The following is a 22,080-nucleotide window of genomic DNA, read 5'->3' on the forward strand; positions in this document are numbered from 1 at the left end:
ACATTTTTGCATAGAAAACCAGAAAAATACATCGTGACTTTTCTGACTATATGACTCTCTCCCTTTCTCTCTCTCCCTCTCTCTCTCTCACTTAATTGTGTATCACACATCAACTCGTGTAATGAACGTAAAGTACCTGACATGTTGCGTAGTTCAGAATCAATACAGTAAGCTGTGGTAATAATAAAAATAGTAGGTTGGTGCAAAAGCAATTTTAAATTATTATAACTAGGCTCAAACATATCTTTATTAATCAAAATACAAACCATTACAAGCAACATATTTTTGCCAATGAGAAATAAATTTGTTTATTCATGTAGTATAAAAACTCATGCTTTGAGGGAACCAGCAGTTAGCGTAATGGCTATGTCGCTGGACTCCCACGTAGTCGACCGCGGTTTGCGTCCTGGACCCAGTGGCTTAAAACTCACGCCGGGCGCGTGTGCATGCATGCCCAAGATCCCAAGAGGAAAATGGAGGAGAAGGGATTGTGGCGTGACCATCCCCCCTGGGGGGTGATTTCTTGCTTTCTGTCTCTCTGTCTCTCTCTGCCTGTCTGGTGAGCGCACGCGCCCTAGAGCGAAAACCTCTCCAAAACAAAAACAAAAAACAAAAAAACTCATGCTTTGAGATTCAACAAGGTCTTAGAACTCGTCTTCTGCATCCTGCTGGCTGTGGAAGCATTTTCCCTGCAAAAATTGTCGAGATGCCTGAAGAAGTGGTGGTCAGTTGGTGAGAAGTCAGGTGAATAGGAAGGATGAGGCAGAACTTTGTAGCTCAATTCACTCAACTTTGTTTTGTTTGGCTTGGATTTGGGTTTCACTATAGGGTGCATGCCCTCACTTAAGAGGTGTAAGAGGAAAAGTGAGAAACCACTCCTGGGGGGGGATGGTCATAGCACAATCCCTTCTTTTATGTTCTCTTCCCAGGATTTGGGGGACACATGCACACTTGTGGCATAATTTTCAAGCCACCAGGTCTGGGACTGTAGTCACATCCGGTCATATGGAAGTCCAGTGCCTTAAGCACCATGCCACCTGCTGGCCCCCAATTGTTTGAACTGTTGAAGCATTGGTTATGTGCCCTGTGGTCAGGCGCTGTCGTGGAGAAGAACTGGGCCCTTTCCGGTGACCAAGGTCAGCTGCAGCTGATGTGGTTTCAGTGCATCTCATCGATTTGCTGAGCACACTTCTCTGATGTAACTTCTCTGTTCCACTGGGGTTCAGAAAGCTATAGGGGGTCAGACCCCACCCAGCAGTAACCGCGACATTGTATTGGTGCAAGTTTGATTGGGGAAGTGCTTTGGCCCAGCTACTGAGCTGGTTGTCACCTGTTGTTGTATAAAATCCATTTTCACTTCATGTCACAGTCCGATGAGAAATGGTTCATTGTTATTGTGTAGAGTAAGAGAAGATGACACTTCAAAAGGATGATTGATTTTGGTCAGTTCATGAGGCATCTGGTTATCAAGCATTTTCACCTTTCCAATTGGCTTCAAATGCAGAACAACTGTAGAATGGTTGATGTTGAGTTCTTTGGCATTTTCTTGCATAGTTGCAGCTTTCCTGATTGCTCTTGATTGGTCGTTGTCAGCTTCTAATGACTGGTCACTAAGCTCCTTATCTTCAAGGCTTGCGTGGCCTTTGCCAAATGTCTTGAATCACCACCACGCCATATATTGATTACTGCTTCTTGGGCCAGATGTGTTGTTTCAATTGTCTCCAGTGTTTTACAACCCATTTTGAGCTAGAATAAAAAATCTCTCAAATTTGCTTTCAGTCTAACGTAATTTCCATAATCTAAAATAAATAGCAAGTAGTATGTCACTAACGAAAAATTGTAAAGTAGGAAATGCACCTTAAAATGATGTGTAACATGGGGACCAGCAGATGGCTTAATGCTTACTTCGCTGGACTCCGCAGCAGTCAACCATGTGTGTGTGTCTGTGTGTGTGTGTGCGTTCCCAAAATCCAGAGAGGAGAATGGAGGAGAAGGGATTGTGGCATGGCCATCACTCCCGCCCCCTGCCCCACAGGGGTGATTTCTCGTTTTCTGTCTCTCTGGCAAGCACACGGACCCTAGAACAAAAATCTTTAAAAAAAAGAAAAAAAGAAATGAAAATGAGTGTAACATAGCCACATTTATTTAAGAATGTATTCAATGCTAAGTGGCAAATGTCGGCAATGCAAGAGCAGCTACCTTCGCACCGACCTGGTGATGAGGTGACAGACTATTTCCATTGGCTTTGCTATTTATTATCCGTAACATCAATGATATTTTAGCAAACTGTGTTCCAAGAGGGTGGAAAGGACAGAGAAATGGGGTGAGACCAAGACATGAAGGAGAGGTGAAGGCGAAGGCGTGGAGTCGGGCCACACACTGGCGTTGGAGCTGGCAGCAGCGCCCAGGCGAGAATCCCCCGTCAGGGCGTGAGTGCGTTCCTCCATTTTACACGGAGATACTGAGTCCAGGATTTCAGGACACTAGGGTGGAAGGCAAGATGACGACTGGGGCAGAGGAGTCAGGGAGGTCGGGTACCTGAGAGCAGTCCCTGGTCCCTCACGGCCTCCTCAGCACATTTTGGCATGAATTGAGGAAACAGATTTAATTGAATTAGGAGGTGATGAGGGTTGCCTTGGGCTGGTGGCGTGGGCAGGACCTCATTTCACTGAAGGTTGTCATTTGATAGTTATTTGTCATTTGCTCCTTTAAAAAACAGAATGTTGTCTTTCTCCTTAGAAATTCCATGCATTTATGTAATTTGTGAGTAAGATTCCTGGTGGTGTGGATGTATTTATGATAAGTTCCAGATGTGTTTATAATAAAAATATTAAACTTGTTGTTCTTTCCAATGGCTTGCAGTTGATTGCGAAACGGATTAACATGGCACTTACACTTAAAACGCATGTATGTTACATACGCTCTCAGCCCTTCAGGATTCCCAAACATTCCTGCGTTTGGTGTGACCCCTGTTCCAGCGAGTGCAGAGCCAGATGAGCAGCCTGAGCTCGTGCTGTGTACTCACACGTTGCACACGTCCTGGGTCCCCCTGAGTTCTTTTTCGAACTTGCTATTCTCTCACTCCTGCTAAATTACTGTTATCATTTCTAGTTCAGTTTCTAGGAACCATACCCCAGGCTCTTTCTTAATAGTGGGTGAGTAAGATAAATGGTACCATTTTCTCCCACGATCAAAACTGAAAGGGACTATAGCGAAAGCTGCCCTCGCAGTGCCCCGCCGCCACACTCATCACCTGTGGTTCCCTCATACAAGCCTCTCTGGAACGGCTCTGCAGCAGCCCAGCCCCAGGCGCCCTGCAGGAGGGTGCTCCTGGCAGCCTGCCCGGCAGGGAGGTTCCTCTGTTCCCTTTCACACCTGCTGCAGTAGCCCTGCTCCTTTTCCTTTCCACTTTCTTGCAAGATTTCAAATCAGGACTGCTTTATTATTTTCCGGGGGTCTGCTCTCTCGCTGACTTTTAAACATTTCTCGGGGCCTGCAGTGTCTTCATGTCACTCATGGCTTCTCTGTGAGGCACGGTGGGTGGCTGTAAAGAGAGTGAGCTAACCTGCCTAACCCAGCCGCTTCAACCCCATCTGAAACATGCAGGGAGGGAGGGGTGCCAGCGAGCTACAGTGAAGTGAGTAGGGTTAGAGAAAAAAACCTTAATTCTTATGTGTCCCCTATGATCCCCTCTCCTACACTTAGCCCAAGTTGCTAAATCTCCTAGAGCTATAAGCACTGTTGGGCGGAGCAGCGCCTGGTCTCTGTCCACGCACTCACACTTGTTCTGGGCCCAAACAGACCATGCAGCCATGTGAGCAAGGGGGATCCTTCACAGGTGGCCAGAGAGACATGCCTCACGCGTGCCTTATATGTGTATGAAAACCTGCCTGGACAATGCCTGCTTCCAGGGAAGAGAATGGTTTCAGATTTCAGGCTGTAAACCCAATCCGGCATCAAAGGAGGGAAACTAGCCACATGAGCAAACCCCCATCAGAGATCACACCACTTTCAGCTTCCCAGTGAACCAGTACGAACTAGGAAGGTGCCTTTTTACTTTTTTCATTTGCAAATATTAGTTAATGTTTCCCTTAGGCAAGGGGAGGGCAGCAGGTGGCATAGTGGTTCCATTGCTGGACTCCCATATAGCGGACTGCGGTCCGAGTCCCAGACCCAGTGGCTTGAAAAGCACATCCAATACCAGTAAACTCTCATGCCAAGCACATGTACGTATGTGCCCAAGATCCCAGGAGGAGAATAGGAGAAGGGATTGTAGCATGGCCATCCCTCTGGGGGCATGATTTTTCATTTTCCCTCTCACTGTCTCTCTCTCTCTGGTGAACACACACACCCTATGGCAAAAATCTCTAAAAAATAAAAGAAAGGAAGGAGAGAACAAAGAAAGAAAGGAAGGAAGAGAGGAAGAAAGAAAAACAGAAGAAGAGAGAGAGCACCTCTAGTAGGATCTTGAGGATCTTGATGCCACGATCCCTCCACAGACTCAGCCAGCTCCAGAGAAGGCACACACAGGTGCCCGCTCTGCTCAGGGAGGTCTCTGGACGTGATCTAGAACCTTCTCACATGGATCACCCTCCCAGGACACCGTGCTTTACCCAGCATCACCATCTGGTCTCTAAGCCAAGTTCTTAAAATACAGAAATCTACTTTGTAAGTCCCCCCAAACCAGGTCTTGTGACTGCTGTGCTCCACTCACTCTCTCTAGTACTAGGACTTGCTTTGTAAATATGTTTTAAATCAAGCTATCTCTTGTTTTATCATAAAATTGAATCAAACATGTCTTGCTATATTTTGCAAAGTCCTAACAAGTACTTAATACCTGAATACAGTTAAATTTATTTAACCATTTCCAGTGTTTAGTCACTGGTAAAATATTTAATACCTCACAATTATGTTGTCTATTTTTTTCAAGTTGAAATCTTCCACCAGCATAAATTCTTCTTATTGGAGTTATTGGTTTTATTTATATGATTTTTTTTCCCTTTTTCTTTTTAGGTTTTTGCTATAGGGCATGTATGCTCACAGGAGAGAGACAGAGAGAAGGAAAGTAAAAAAAAAAAAAAAATCAACCCCCGGGGGATTGCCTATACCACAATCCCTTTCCTTCCATTCTCCTCCTGTGATTTTGGGCTCGCACATACATGTGCTGGTGTGATTTGCAAGCCAGCAGGTCCAAAACTTGAACTGCGGGCAGCCACGTGGGCATCTCGTGCCCTAACCACCAAGTCACCTACTGATTCCTGTGCTTTATTTCTCTTTTAATTGCCATAAGGCAGCAGTGCTTACCAGAGTCAGGCAGAGAGACAGAGAAAGAACCCCCTACGGAGTATGGGCATGACACAGTCTTTCCCTTCCATTTCTCCTTCCCCTTGGGATTTTGGGCACACACACAGTGTGTTTCTCAAGACACCGGAGCTGGGATTTGAACCACAGTCAGCCACGTGGTATCCCTCAACTACTTCACTATGGGGCTGGCCCAATACATAAGTAATTTTTCTACTCACAAGCCTTTGAGAAACTGTTGAAATAATCTCAGGCTGAAAGTAATGTAATCTGTTAAATATATTAAACTTATTTTTAAATTTGCACTAACTCTACACACACACACACGTACACACACATAAACATTTTAAAATTTGCTGCAGGACATGTGCACTTGCCAGAGAGAGAGAGACAAAGAAAGTGAGAAATCACACCCCAGGGGACATGGCCACACATCGCTTTTCTTCCATTCTCTTGTTGGGATTTTGGGCATGCATGCGTATGTACCTGGCATGTCTCTCAGGGCATCAGGTCTGGGACTCGAACTACACAGTAGGCCATGTGGGATCCAGCTGCCTTAACCACCATGCCACTTAGCTGGCCCACATTATATTTTTTGTTTTTACGATCAAAGCAAATGTACCTATCACATCCACATCATATACACACATGATTAAAATCTATGTGATCATCTTTTTTATTTTTTAAGAGAGATTTTTGCTATGGGGCATGTGCACTCGCCATAGACACAGAGAGAGACAGAGACAGAAAGTGAGAAATCACCCCCTGGGGAATGGCCATGCCACAGTCCCTTCTCCTCCATTCTCCACTCAGGATTGCAGGCACGCACTCACATTCACCTGGAGTGAGTTTCCAGTCACCAAGTCTGGGACCCGAACTGTGGTTAGTCATGTGGGAGTCCAGCACCTTAACCACTATATCACCTGCTGGCCCCTATATGATCATCTTTTAATCTAATATACTTAATGAAAGACATTATTCTCTTGTGGGTTTTTTAATTTAGTAATTGACACTGGTAAAATAGAACTTTGTAGAACATTTTGAATGTGAGCCCAGAATGAAGGCTATTTTAAGGTTAACATCCTGGGACCAGCAGTTGGAATAATGGCTATGTTGCCGGACTCCCACATAGTCGACCACGGTTCGAGTCCCAGACCCATTGGCTTAAACTCATGCCAGGTGTGTGTGTGCATGTGTGCCCAAGATCCCGAGAGAAGAATGGAGGAGAAGGGATTGCGGCGTAGCCATCCCCTCAGGGGATGATTTCTCACTTTCTGTCTCTCCGTCTTTTTCTGGCGAGCGGACAGCCCATATAGCAAAAACCTCTCCAAAAATATAAATAAATAAATAAAAAGAAAAGAAAAGAAAAGAAAAAAGTTAACATCCTGTTTTCTTCTGCTCTTAAACAAGGGCAGTGTTCCAAGCTGACTTCTCTGAGTTGAAGATAGAGGAATATATTTATTCCAGGTAAGCAGTTTCCTGCAAGGCAGTGGCAGAGGGCACTACCTGAGTGTGCTTCCTACAGAACAGATCGCTCTTCCTTTCATTGCACGCCATGACCTGTCTGAGAAGTGTGTAGCGGGAGTCCCAGGGCGGGGCTTGGACCTGCTACTTGGTGACGTGGGGCCAGGGGCCTGGGGGCCGGGTGGGCACCAGCCTGCTTTTATAAATGCACACGCCCCCTCCTCCAGCTGCCATCATCCAGGTCTCTCCTTCAAGGGCTCTCTGGTTTTGTAAGTTATACATAAAAGCGTGATTATAATTAGCTCACTTGTTTTTTTTTTTTTGGCATCTCTTCTCTCTTATTATCCCAATCTCTCCTGCCTCAAAGAAAAAAGAAAAAAAAAGTTTGTTTGGCTTCCTGTAAATTTACTAAGCAGTCAGCTGCTTAAAGTTCCAGTCTTCACAGTCAGCATAAATGAAATGTACCTGGCTTCTTTTTATTTATTTATTTATTTTAATTTGCCAGAGGGTGCTTGTACTTGCCAGACAGAGACGGAGAAAGCAACCCCAATGGGTGTGGTCATGCCTTAATCCCTTCTCCTCCATGTACCCACCTGTACCCAGTATGTTTATGGGCACACATGTGCATGTTCCCGGTGTGCTTTGTAAGCCACCGGGGCTGAGATTCAAACCGAGCAGTCAGCTGTGTGGGTTCCAACTGCCTTAGCCACGAGGCCACCAGGCCAGCCCAACTTGGCTGCTTGTGCAGAAGGCCCTGGAAGGCCCCACCCAGGAGAGGCACTGGCCATCGGGTTCCATGGTCGATGGAGTATGTTCTTAGTTCTAACCTTGTCCCACCTGTGCCCGTTACATGACCTCATTTTATTCTAGCATTTTAGAATTAACACAAATTAAAAAGAAAACACCATTTGCCTATACAAGCCCTTGATGGCAAAATTCAGGAAGAAAAAGAGTGACATAAAACAGTTTGCAGAAAGTTAAGGGAAGTCGCCCGAGGCGTCACAGGTGGACTGGGAGGAGCCCGCTGTCTCAGTCGCACTGCACAGCCCTTGGTATGTGGTTATACTGGCTGCGAGGGAGTCAGAATCTCAGCACACCCGCCCAGGAGGGGGCAGCAGGAAGTGCTCCTGGGACTGTGGTTAGAAAGCAAGGAGCACAGGGCCCAGCAGTTAGCGTAATGGCTATGTCGCTGGACTCTCACGTAGCTGATCACGGTTTGATTCCCGGACCCGGTGGCTTAAAACTCACGCCAGGCACATGTGCGTGCGTGCCCAAGATCCTGAGAGGAGAATGGAGGAGAAGGGATTGCGGCGTGACCATCCCCTCTTGGGAGGGATTTCTTGCTTTCTATCTCTCTGTCTCTCTCTGGCTGGCGAGCACATGCGTCCTACAGCAAAAACCTCTAAAAGAGAAAAGAAAGAAAGAAAGCAGGGAGCATAGCAGCAGCTTCTACCTCGAGCCTACACCTGGTCACACAGCCGTGGGTGAGTTTCAGAAGCTCCTCCCCTCCCCCCGCCGGGTCTCCAGGCACCCAGGCTGCACCACTGCTCTGCCCTCCGACCTGCAGGGAGTGGGGCACAGCATCTGGTCCCAGCCCCAGGGCGCAGGTCCAGCCCTCTGCAAAAGCAGCGTCCACAGCTCACCGGAGGACGCTACACCGCGGTCTGCGGCCCCTGGAAATCCTGTGTTGAGACGCCGTGGACGTACTAAGAGGAAACCTAAATACCTCCCTAGTGTGGAGTGATTAAGTGGGAAGAGGGCCCAGCTGGGAAACCTAATACCTCCCTGGTGTGGAGTGATTAAGTGGGAAGAGGGCCCAGCTGGGTTTGTAAGGCCAGCGAAGGAGACCAACGGACTTGGGACTCTCAGAGTCCCACCAGAAGTAGCCATCCGACCTGAACCTCCAAACTGTGAGCTGAATGAACCGATAGTCGCTCAGAGTGCCCAGCTGCAGGTATTTAAGTAGCAACAAAATAGACTAGCACACAGTGAGGGCAAGAGAGCCTCACTCCTCCTGTGCACCCACGTGGCCTGGAGAGTGGGAAAGTAGCCCTTTAGCCCTGGGACAGAACTGGTGAAGGGGCGGAAGGTCTCCTCTGCACCTCCCCCTCTGTGTACCCCGGGATAGCAGTCCCTGCCAGAGTCTGAGAACCGCAAAGTGCCTGCAGCAGCTCAGCCAGCGCCTCACCCGCGCGCTCCCATCCTGGGTGTAACTGCTGCCTCTGAGTGACGTCCTCAGTGACGGAGTGACGGGAGGGGTGGACCAGGACCTAGAGGAATCTGGCCAGGGAAGGCCATAGAACAGGCCTGTCGGGGCCAGCGGTGGCTGGTGGTTACAGTGCTGGACGTCCATGTGGCCCTGGTGGCAGTGTGAGTCTCAAACTCTGCGGCTTGAAAAGCACATAGGGTGCACGTGCCCCAAATCCCAGGGGCAGAATGGGGGAGAGCTGATCGCGGTGTGGCCTGATTTCTCACTTTCCCCTGCACTGTCTTGTCTTTCTCCAGCAAGCGAAACGCATGTGCCCCCATGAAAAAAAAAAAAAAAGGGAAACAGAAAGAAAAAAACTTATATAAAAAAAAAATCTGGCCTGTCTGGACAGCGTGTTGCACCCCCTGCGTGATTCCTGCCCTACTGGACTTGGGCTGGTCTGGGAGGTCCTCCCCATAGGCCTGTCAGGACAGGGCTCTGGCTGTTTTCTTTGGGCTGATTTATCACTGAACCACTTAGCAAGGTACTACCTAACAGTGAAAGAAAAGAGATTTTCTGCCATTTATCCCCATTGTTCTAAAATATTACATTAGGGAATTATTTTTTTATTTTTATAACTCTTATTTCCTCATACCTCAAGGTAAGATCAGCACAAAATTATTCCGGAAATTTCTCAAGTAAATCCATATAAAGTTCTAAGATAAAAGGAAATTCATGCACTCTGCAACATTAGGAAGAGTCTTAATTTTATTTTAAAATAAAAATTATTATAGATTCAGCCGATTTGAAAAACTTCTATTAAAATGTACAAAACACTAAATGGAAAAAATTCAGAATTTCCACTCTCCAAGATTAAAAATGTTTATTTTCTTATGTTTCCAGAACTTTCTCTGGATAGCATCTTCTCACTTATTTTTAACTAATTTACTGTTTTTTTTTTTTTTTTTTTTTTTTTTGGCCAGAGAGCACATGTGTTCACCAGAGAGAGATGGAGGAAGGGTGCACCCCCTAACCGGGTGTGGTCACACTTCAAAGGGAGGTGAACTCCCTAACAGGGTGTGGCCATACTGCGTCGCACCCCATTTCTACCACCCCCCATCAGGATTTTGGACACACATGTGCATCTAGCATGTCTGGCACGTTTATTAAACCACCAGGCCCAGGTTTCAAACCACGTGGTCAACCATGTGGGGTCTGGCTTCCTGACCCACTAGCCACAGGGCTGGGCCTTGGATTACATTTTAATTAGTATCATAATCCTATCTGCGTAGTAAGACACTTTAAGTGTATATTGGTAGTGTGTATTTCCTAGATTTGTTTTGGTATGGTCCACAAACTATGAAGGTGTTTTTCTATGTATTTTTAAAGGTTTTTGCCATAGGGCATGTGTGGTCACCAGAGGGAAAGTGAGAGATCACCCTCCAGGAGGGACGGCCATGCTGCAGTCTTCTTTCTTCCATTCTCCTCTCGGAATTTAGGGCATGTGTGCACATGTGCCAGCATGATGTTCAAGCTACCAGGTCTGGGATTTGAACCATGTTTGTCCACATGAGAATCCAGCATCTTAACCACCACACCTTCTGCTGGCCCTGTGTTTTACATTTCTTTTTATGTGATTAAAAATAAATGAATTTCATGACACATGAGAAGTAAATGAAATTCACATTTCAGTGTCCATAAATAAAGTTTATTTAGCATCTAGTAACACAACAGAATTGATTAGTTGCCATAGAAACTGTATGGCAGCAAAACCCAAGCATTTACTCAGGGCTCCATTCAGGAAAGTTAGCCAGCACTCGCGCTCCTCACGTAGACGGAAGGACGATCCGGAGCACGGCGACTCATCGTCACACGCTCGGCTGGCATTGGGACCGGGAGAGTCCTGCACGTTAGTTACGTCAGACCGTGTTCCCGTTCCTGATATAGAAAACCCAGGCTCCCGGATTCTCAGAGAAGAGCAGGCACACACAGCTGCCATACGCTGTGGTAACGACTGAAACCTGACAACAGGAAGTGGGATGTGCAGCCTCTTTTCCAGGGCTGTGCAACCGCTCGGCTAGAACGCCTCCAGGGAGCGGGAATGAAACCTGCTGCTGGTGCCTCCCCTCCGACACGAAATCGAATGAAATACCTGAAAAGCGGCAGTTTTCAACACGTGCTGCAGCAGCGTCCAGTAGACGGAATCTGCTGAACAAACCCTCTTTTCTCCCAGCTCTCTTCCCTATGTCAGAGGGCGCCGAGAATTAACGGGACATTGGGACGGGTGGTTTGAGGAGCTGTAGAACCACATTTCATCTGCAGCTGACAGAGACCCCTAAACTGTCCACTCGGTATAAGCAATGGATTATTTTTTAAGTTTGTTTTTTCCTTGAGCGGGAGAGAGGCAGATAACCCCTCTAGGCTGTTCAGAGTCTCGGCAGGTCTGGGTCATGGACGTGCTCTGCACACCGTGTGCTCCAGGGGTCCTGAGAGGTGCACCCAGGACCTTCCCCGTGTGGGTCTAGCTCTGTGTCACGCCTGGCCCCGACCAGGGATTTTGGACCCGAGGAGAAAGGAGAGTAAAGGACAATGTATGAGCTAATAGAACTCGTAGATTTTGTGTGGTTTTATAACATAGCAAAAATTGTGTCCATGAAATTATTAAAAATGCAAATTCATTTTCCATTTCTCTGTATTTTTTTCATTTTGTAGAAACCTTACCCTGTATTCTAATAATTTTTATAGCAATCTTGGTTTTTATTCTTTTGAGATTTTGTTTTCCATTTCTTAGCGACATTGTTGTGGGAAGTCAAGAAATCATTTATGCAATAAAAAAGAATCAAACCATTTATTTATTTATTTTTTTAAATTAGATTTTGGCCATAGGGAGAGTGTGCTTCCTAGAGAGAGACAAAGAGAGAGAAAGTGATAGATCACTCCCCGGGGGGATGGCCATGCCACAGTCCCTTCTCCTCCATTCTCCTCTCAGGATTTTGAGCATGCATTCACATACCCCGGCTCGATTTTCAAGCCGCTATGTCTGGGACTCAATCTGCAGTCAGCCATGTGGGGATCCAGTACCTTTACCACCATGCCACCTGCTAGGCCCATTGATTTCTGATATAAATTTATCTAATGTGTTTGTCTCAGATATCCCACGGGCTTTGACTTTAAAAAAAATGATTGATTTACAATGTTAAAGGGTGAACGTACAAACAGACAGTCACACAGCGTGGCTGACTGTTGGAAAAGGCTGATGTGGCTTCCATGAGAAAATCTCTCGTTCACATGGGCCGTGCCAACGGTGCAGGGGAATTATTAGAGGAGGGAGCGAGACAGAGGGGAGATGTGAGAGGAGAGACCATGGAAGGGAGTGGGTGAGTGCAGAAAGGAAGCAAGTATGGGCAAAAAGAAGATTTATTAGTAAAGTTCTGCAAAGGCACTTTGAAAATTCTGATCGGATCATATGTAAAAGTCATGGGCACAGAAATGACAGAGTCCCAGTAAATGTGTTTGTTTTTACTCCCGAGTGGGGTCAAATTTCAGGCTCTGTTTGCCAGTGCCTTTCAGCAGTACCTCACCGGAAACGCACCAGTAGTTAGTAAGCTGGCCTTCTCCACTATTGCAGAAAGGAAGGAAACCTGAGCGTGTTTGAGAGCAGGCTCTCAGTGGCATTTGGAGTATCGTTGGCCTGTCCCACCGGTTTAGGCTGGGCTCTCTGTAAAGCAGGGGTCACGTGGTCCAGACCCCCGCCCCAGCGTGGGTAACATGCACCACGCACAGCGGGTCGGCCGTGGTGCTGCCCTTGGGCACTTGATCCGATGGTGGCCGCAGAGGGGCTCGCTGACTCTGTGGCGCCCTGAAGGTGAAGCTGCAGTTACTAACACTAGCCAAGGTTTGTAAAGCTGACCAACATCGTGAGTGGCTCCGATGAAAGATTTGTAATTAGCACAAGTTCCGTGGGTATTTTTCTTCCCATCAAATCGGCCTAACACTTGTGTAATCTGTTTTGCCAAGTCTGCCCGGCCGTCTCCAGCTTCAGTGACTTCTGGAAAACTCACAGGACATGAAGGCTGTGGTCTTGTGGCTGTGACTTATTAATGCAAGGGCCGGGAGCAGAAGCAGGAAGAGGAAAGGCACCTGAGCCGAAGCCTGAGGAAACAGCCCGCAATGCGGAGAGTCCTCTCCCTGGGGAACCACCCACGACCTGCCTGGTTCCTGCAGCCCTGAGTCCTGAGCTCAGTGAGCTGTTGTCTGCCGGGGGGCCAATGACAGAGCAGGACTCGGGGCATTCAGTGGAGTTGGTCACAGAGCAGGAGTCTGGAGTGAACCATGTCGGGTGTACAAGGTGGGCACAGCCACTGCTCTATGAATTCTGGGAATGGCAGGATCGTGAAGTCTCAGCTCCATGGTGGCTCGCAAGTGCCAGCTCTGTAAGTGGAACTACCTCAGGGCAGCAGACAGCCTGCTACGGTGATTATGGATCAGGATAATAGAAAGTAGACACGTCTGTAAGGAAATAACCCCAATATCAAGTAACTGAAAGCTTCATGCATCTTATTTTCCCTCCTCGTACTCGTATTCCTTCAGCCATCATTACCCATTTAATGATGGTGCCATTGGACTCCCACTAGGAAATCAACTACGCATTTCACTGGGGTTTGGGAAAATAGGACCCTATCTAGCTCTGTTTATTTTTATCTAAAGATAAGAAAGCAATGAAGTCTCTATAATTGAGGTCTACCCTCAATTATGCTCGACACTGGAGTCTTCGCCTCTTGGTGACCGGTGTGTCTCTTTTCCCGTGTGCTATGTGATCAACCATGGAAATCAGGAGTCTTGGGGGACGTGGAGGCACTGGTGGGTGGCAAAGCCTTCACACCTTTATTTACTTTTAGGATACCATAAAATGATGTTTTTTAGTGTGCTGAGTTAAGTTAAAAAGTATTTCAACTAAAATTTTACAAAATATGGAGGTAAGCCAGAATGCATCTTGCTAAGATCTTGAAATGACAGTTCGGATAAAGTAAGTACATATGAGGCTGGCCCCACAGCCTAGCAGGTAAGGAAGTTGGACCCCGTAAGGAATGCAGTTCAAATCCAGGCTCCAGTGGCTTGGAAAACACCCTGGGCACGTGTGCCTATGACCCAAATTCTCACAAGACAGAGAAATGGAATAGTAGGAATTGTGGTGTGACCACAGCACACTAGGGAGGTGCTTTGTCCTCTCTCCCTCCCTCTCAGTCCTCTAATAAATAAAAGAAAAACATAAGCATAAATGAACAATAAAAATATGAGACTTTTCTATTCATACTAAGAGCACTCTGGTTTTACTATTTTATGGGAACAAAACCACTGGTAATCTAACAAAATCAGGGCCAGAAGAAGAGTGAGCTAAGAGTCTGAAATACAAATGTATTTTCCATATAGCTAGCGATGAACCAGCCGATGGAGACCCGTGTGCAGCTCTTCTCTCCTGGGGATGTGAGGCAGGCCAAGCATCCGTTGGGAGCTGTTTACAGGTACTTTACTGCAGGGTCGTGTCGTCAGAAAACATGGCAGGAGAGGGCTGTCCTGGGCAGACGTGTCATATTTTATCACCGCCACCTGTTTCTACCCAAGAGCAACCGCATTCGGGCCGTATCTCCTCCCGTGCATCAGTAATAATTGATTTTATTTCACCAACAACAGGGTATTTTCCTTGGCATTCATGAGTCTGAAACCTTCGCATCACTCTTGTAGAAATCAATGAAAAGTTCCCTTCAAGCGAAGCACGCCTTGCAGCAGGCGATCCCCTCTAACCACTGACTGGATTACATCTCCTCGTTTCCCATGAGCTCTTCCATTTTCCCCCGTCAGACAGATTAATTAAATTTATGGACTGGTCTGGTGCATGAGTCTGGGTTTGTATATGATGGCTTTTATATTACACCCTATTTTTTAGGTTCTAGATATAAAACAGCGAAACAGAGAACATCCCTACCTAGTAGAGGAAGAAGACAGACATAAAGATTTTAACAGAAAGAACAGATTCCGTGACAAAAATCACTAGTAGGTTCAATAAAAAACCAACAAATTTGTAACTTTTAATATGTATATTTCTTTCATCATTTTAAAACCACACACAGATATATTTTTAGATGAAATGGAGACTTCCAGAAAAAAATGTACTGACTGTAGTAATCAGTTGATTTCACGGAGTCATCACTCTTGAATGCATAAGTTCCAGAGGAGCAACTGGGCCTTTAAATACACGGAAGCATTTCCAGCAAATGAATTTGTGTACTAACATTCAAATAGAACTCAGCAGTTAAACACATGAGAAAACCCAGCACTATTAGTCATGTGTTAATGAGACACCACGTCAGAAACAAAGAGAGAAAGAAGGGTCGGAAGGATGAAGGGTGATGGGAAGATGGAAAATAATTGGGAAAAGAGCCCATCACACTTCATGGACTAAAAGCTCCAATGCATTTAAACCTTGGCTAGTTCAACTTAGACCTTAAACTTGAGGACGTGGGCAGAGTTTAACCTGGCTGGTCAGAACTGTCCCCTGGACTAGGTCCTTCGGCATAAAATGAAGACAGAAACAGCTTGGTGGTCTTCACTTTGCATTTCACACCTGCTGGAGTTAAATGGATTCCAGTAATAAACAAATTACAGGTCAGTGGAGCTTCTCTTCCCCTCCCAGGGCACACCAGGCTGACCCAGGCCTCACACCTTGTCATCATCCATGTTTAAGTCCATAGGAGAAGCTTTTAGTCCCGCACCGAGTTTATGGGTGGAGAACAGGCCCTCACACGCCGCCTCCCTGCTGGGAGGTGTGCAGGTTCAGAGCAATTTCTCGTTGCTGTTCCGAGTGTGTACACAGGTGGCGCTGCCGTGTCAGGGAGAGGGCACCCGGGAGGAGGAGGCTGGGCTCTTAGAAGGTGGTCAGGTGGAAATCAGAGGATGCTCTTTTCAGAGTTCCCCTGTCTGTCTTTGTAGGCTTGTCCAATAATTTCTTTAATTGTGCCGCACTCTTCGGAGTTCCTCCCCAGCCATCTGGTTGGACTTTCCTGTATCTGCTGGTACACCTGGGCAATCTCAGCGCCAAGGGCCATCGGATTGGGAGCGCAGACGGAGAACAGCTGCACAGGAGTGCTGCGGAGAACTGGAGAGCGCTGTGGCCGTGAGGGCCAAGGCCAGTGTCGCAGTCCTGCTGATGTCGGAATGGGACAGTCTTGTAAAAGCGACCTTAGGTGATTTGAAGGGATAACTTGTCAGGAAATGAGTGTCTAGAAAAGCACTCTACCCTGACGGGAACTGCCCTGCGGCCATCGGCATAGCTGGCCCTGAAACGGCATCCATCTCACGCTGGGTCTGCTGAGCTCTGCTGGAGGCATTGCCCCAAATCCAAGACCTTGGGGATTTCCCTCAGAGCCACAGTGAGAGGCAGTGGTACTGGTCCCAGGGTGGGGCAGGGGCAGGGGAAGAGGAAGGGGAAGGGGAAGGGGAAGGGACAGGAAGGGGCAAAGGGCCGAGGCCACCTGGTCCACAGTGACACAAGCCAGAGAAGACAGGGAGCTTGGGAGCTCTGCCCTGTGGAATACCCGGAGGGCAAGGGCCCACTCAGCCCCACACCTGCTGCAGAGGTCCAAGAACATTTTTAACCAGGACTTCCTAGGAGCTGCGAGCACAATGGCATATTCGTGGAGTGACCCCCGCCACGCGGAGCCCGGAGCCCGGAGCCTGTCCATGCATAGCCAATTACAAGTCATTTCAAACCACTTCGCAGATGAAAAGGCTTCCCAAGAGACAGCCTGGGCTCCTTTCTTTCCACACAAAACAATGACATTTTCAGGCAGTTTTTGATGACTTTCTTTGCCTTCGTATGTTTCGGTAGACCAACTTGCTACCTTAGTGTTGTTTAGATGCTGGTGAAGGCTTCTCAGCTTAGGGATGCTCCATTCACAAAATGCACACCTGCAGCCCGCTCACCGGCCAACCTTAGCAGTGGTCTCATGAAAGAAAAAGACATCGGGAACGGACACATTTCAGTAACCATAATACAATGATGTGGGGGTGTTTGCGATTGTAGAGCAGTGAAGGCACACGGGAATGAGGCAATGATTTAGAAAGTGGCTAATAATGAAGGCCATCTCCAATGCAGACCAGTCTCACTATTTACAAATTAAACAGATTCTGGAGAGGTGACAGCACTAGTCATGACAGTCCAGAGGACACACAGTAATAATGTTTTATTTACTTATTTGTATTCCTGAATTCCTAATTTAAGCAGTCAAAATGTTTACAGAGTAAAATCAAAACCACAGGACCTCACATGAGAAAACAAAAAACGTGGGACCAGATGGCGCAATGATTACGTCTCTGACTCCTACATGGCCAACTGCAGTTTGAGTCCTGGACCCAGAGACTCGAAACTCACGCTGGATGTGTTCGCGTGTGTGCCCACAATCCTGAGGAGAGGACAGAGGAAGAAGGGATGACAGTGTGGCCATCTACTCTGGGAGATGATGTCTGGCTTTGTGTATTTCCTAGTGAGTACACGCACCCCATAGCAAAAATCTCTCAAAAAAAGAGAAAGAAAAGAAAACAGAAAGCAGAGCCTTGCTCCCCAGCAAGGCACAGTGTGATGGAAGCTGGTTCACACTGCCCACCAGGGTCTATATTCTGGCCCTGCAGCTCACTCCCTAGGCAGGCATGTGCATGCCAGGAGCCTGTCGGGATGGAGAATTGGAGGGATCAGGCCCTGAAAGGGTTGCTTCCTCTCTTTCTGTCTTGTGTGTGTGTGTACACATGCCCACTGACATAATTAAACAAGAAAAGAAATAGAAAACTTAAATATAGTTCAGCATGAAAAGTCCCCTTTGTATGACCTCTCAAAGCTGACCAGCCAGGGGTACCTTTCAGGCCTCACCCAGAAGAGAAATCATTCAGACAGGACACAGCGGAGTCGCCCAGGGGCAAGAAAAGGAAGGAAAGTGGAAGGTCAGATAACACTGATGGCTTGAGAGCCAGCAGATGGTGCAGCAGTTATGTCACTGGATTCCCACGTGGCTGACTGGTTTGAGTCCCAGACCCAGTGGTTTGAAATTCACACCAGGTGTGTGTGTGTGCCCAAGATCCCAGGAGGAGAATGAAGGAGAAGGGGTTGTAGCATGGCCATCCCTCTGCCCAGAGAGGTGATTTCTCATTTTCCCTCTCACTGTCTGTCTCTCTTTGTCAGTTGGTCCATGAGCCCTAAGGCAAAACTCTCTAAAAACAAATAAACACTAAAACCCTAATGGCCATTCCCCATTGGGAGTTCTTTCTCTCACTCTTCTTCTGTCTCGTCTCTCTCCATGAGCATATGTGCATTCTAGCAAATTAAAAAAGAAATGATGAAAGGAAATAAAGAAAAAAACAAGCAAAAAGAAGTCTCCAAGAAGTTTAATTTTTTTTTGTTTTTTGGAGAGATTTTCTCTGTAGGGCGCGTGCGCTTGCCAGACAGACAGAGAGAGACATAGAGACAGAAAACGAGAAATCACCCCCCAGGGGGGATGGTCACGCTGCAATCCCTTCTCCTCCATTCTCCTCTCGGGATCTTGGGCACGCACGCACACGCACCCGGCGTGAGTTTTTTAAGCCACCGGGTCCGGGACACGAACCACGGTCAACTACGTGGGAGTCCAGCGACATAGCCATTACGCTAACTGCTGGTTCCCTTAAAAGGCTGTTTTGAATATCGTCTCATGTTGACTTCGGGAAAACTAATTCATACAAAACCTGAGTGGTAGCAAGTGTCAATATCTAGTTCCACATGGAGTCATTCAAGAAGAAGAATGGAGAAATGGCGTGGCGTCCCTCCTGGCCACGAAGAACGAGAAGACATCCCCACCACACAGGAGTCCCACTGCTGCCCCAGGGTGTGCTGAAGCACTCAGGCAAGGGGGATGGCAGCACACAAGCAAAAGTAGAAAAATGCAGGCAGAATGTAAAGCACTTAGAGAGAATTGGCCATTTCGAAAAACATTTCAGCCTGAAGAAAAAATCCCAAAGGAACAGGAGAATGAGCAGACATAATGGGTAATGTCATAGGAGGGAAATGAAGCAAAGAGAAGGATGGTATTAAACATTTTAAAAAGGAGGTGATAGGACTTGCAGCTCTCAACGATGTGAAATAATACACTAAGCAACCGGAAACTTGACACACTAGAGGTCTGTAGGTATTCAACAGAAGATAGTACAGGGTCATATCCTCTGAGAGGCTGAAGAAACAAGACGAACCCAGCAGTGCTTGCTGACCTGTCCAGTCTGTTTTCAGGCTATGGTGTAGGGAGGGAGAGCCTGAAAGAGCCTAGTGACTCCCTGAGACGAATACACAGAGGAGTTCTCGTGACACCAGACTAGCCAGAAGAGAACACAGTCCACAGGGAGGGAAAGTTCTGTAAAGAGTTCTCAAGACTCTTGTTTGTTTGTTTTTGGAGAGGTTTTTGTGATAGGGCACGTGCATTCGCCAGAGAGACAGAAAGCGAGAAATCATCCCCCCGGGGGGATGGCCACGCTGCAATCCCTTCTCCTCCATTCTCTTCTCAGGATCTTGGGCATGCACACACATGTGCCAGTTGTGAGTTTAAGCCCCTGGGTCAGGGACTCTAACTGTGGTCGACTACATGGGAGGCCAGTGACAGCCATTAGGCCAATTGCCGGTCCCAGGACTCTTCAGTGAGTACTACAATCTGTACGTGCATAAAAGAAAAATACCTGAGACTAAAGCAGAAACCACTGTAAATGAGTAGCTAGACAGATTCGAGTGTTCTAACGGGACTGGGAATAGTTGGTGTCCCACAAGGCAGAGAAGACAAAGCCTAGAAAGTCAGAGTGTCGATACTATCATGTCTTGAAAGCCAACCTCAGACCCAACTGATTCAACATTAACTATTTGCCAAACAAACCAAGTTTTATTCAATGATATACAGTAAATTCAACAACCAATGACAGAAAATTCTAGTGTATGGTGTTCAGTCCGAAATCTCCAGGCATTCCCTGAAGCATGAAAGTAACAGGAGCAGGAGAAAAAGCAATCGATAGAAACGTGTAGAGATGATGAAGATAATGGGCCAGGGCATCAAAAGCTATGCCATAACTATGCTCTGTATACTAACAAGTTTGAAGAAAACAAATATTGTAAGGTGGCCCATGAAAGAAAACACTCAGATGGAGCTCGTAAAGTTAAAAATACTATGGATAAAAATGAAAAAATAATCCACTGGGTGTGATTGATAGCAGATAAAGTGATGCAGAAGTACGAGTAACATATCTGCATTCAGAGCAATAAAAACTATCTAAACTTTAGCTCGGTAAGAAAATAAAATGATTAAGTAAAGTGTCAGTGGCCTGTGGGGCAATGTGGGCTAAACTGGGATTCCAGAAGGAGAAAGCACAGAGTCTACCTAGTTCAGTTAACGAAGCAGGAAAAGCGTACAGGAAACTGGATGAAGGCTTGGTTAAGCTGCTGAAAACCAAAGAGTGAGATGAGCCTAAAGGAAGCCAGGGTAAAATATACTCATCACATCCGGAAGAGTAACAGCTGAATTCTCCTAAGAAAACCTGCAGACCAGAAAGAGACGGGGATATATTTTTAAATACTCAAAGACAAAGTACAGGTAAACTAAAATTTTTTACCCACTGAGATGTTATTTGAAATTAGAGGCTAATGAGGAAATGCAAAAGCTAAGGGATTTCCTCAGGGGGAGTCCTGAAGTAAAGAACCAGGAAAGGGCCGGACAGTGCAGCAGGGAGCCCCCCTCTGTGCGGGGGTCCCCTGTGGGACAGGCCCAGGGTGCCCAGAAATCCCAGGGTACTCTGCACCTGCCCACGTGCCCACGATCTAGGCCGGCCGAGACCAGGTGGATTGTGGCACAAGAACCCTATGAGGGTGTTTCTCTCTTTTTCTCTCTCTCAGAAGGAATGAATAAACTTTGAAAATAGCACTATTGGGCAAGCCCCATGGCCCAGTGGTTAAGGAAGCAAAACCTCATGTTGCTGACGATGATTTGAATCCCATCCCCGGCAGACTTAGACTTGATGGACACGTGTGCACGTCTCCTGATGGAATGAAGGAAGGGAGGAGGAAGAATGGCGGCATGACCACACCCCAGTTAGGGGTGCCTCCTCCCTCTCTCCCTCTCACTCTCTCTCTCTATCTTTCTGTCTCTCTCTTTCTAGCTAGTATGTGTACCCTCCACCTCCCTCCCAAGGCAATATTAAGAAAGTTTCTCAGAGAAAAATCATATAAAAGAGAAATTTGTATCTTCACAAAGGAATGAAAATGGTAGCAATGAAAGTAAATGTAAAAGTTTCAGGGACCAGCAGTTGGTGTAATGGCTATGTCACTAGGCCCTACATGCTGTCAACTGTGGTTCAAGTCCCGGACCAGGTGGCTTAAACTCACGCTGGGCGCGTGTGCGTGAGTGCCCAAGATCCTGAGAGGAGAATGGAGGAGGAGGGATTGTGGCATGGCCATTTCCCCTGGGGGGTGATTTCTTGCTTTCTGTCTCTCTGTCTCTGTCTTTCTGATGAGCACACATGCCCTATAGCAAAAACCTCTCCAAAAAAAAAAAAAAAAGACTTAATTTATTAATTTCTCGAAGATGATTCATTTTTTAAATGAAAACCAATGTATTGTGTCAGTTACAGAATATGAAGGGCTAAAATATTATAAACAATAAACAAAAATTTACGTAAGTATATTGTTGAGGATGCTGTATATACTAAGTGAAGCGCTGTGTTAAACACAGGCTGTATTTGGTTAAAACTACAGGACAACTCCTATGCAAGAGAAAGAAAGTCACTGATAGGGCAAAATAGAAACTTTCTAAAAAAAAATCTTAATTCATACACAAGGTGATTGACATCGAAAAAAACAAAATGAGGCATTATGACACAAATAGAAATAAATATTAGATAATAGAGTGAAGTCCAACTGAATCAATAATCACATTTAATGTAAACTGTCTAAACAGCAAAGTTAACAGGCGCCATGGCCACGTTGTGGCACACTGGTAACATGGAAACCTCTGTGAGGCCGATCCACGTGGGAAGGTGCCAGGTTCACATCCAGAGAGGTCCCTGAGTCCTCCAGA

The sequence above is a fragment of the Tupaia chinensis genome, unplaced genomic scaffold, assembly GCF_000334495.1.
Source record: "Tupaia chinensis unplaced genomic scaffold, TupChi_1.0 Scaffold000031_1, whole genome shotgun sequence".
Lineage (NCBI taxonomy): Eukaryota > Metazoa > Chordata > Mammalia > Scandentia > Tupaiidae > Tupaia > Tupaia belangeri.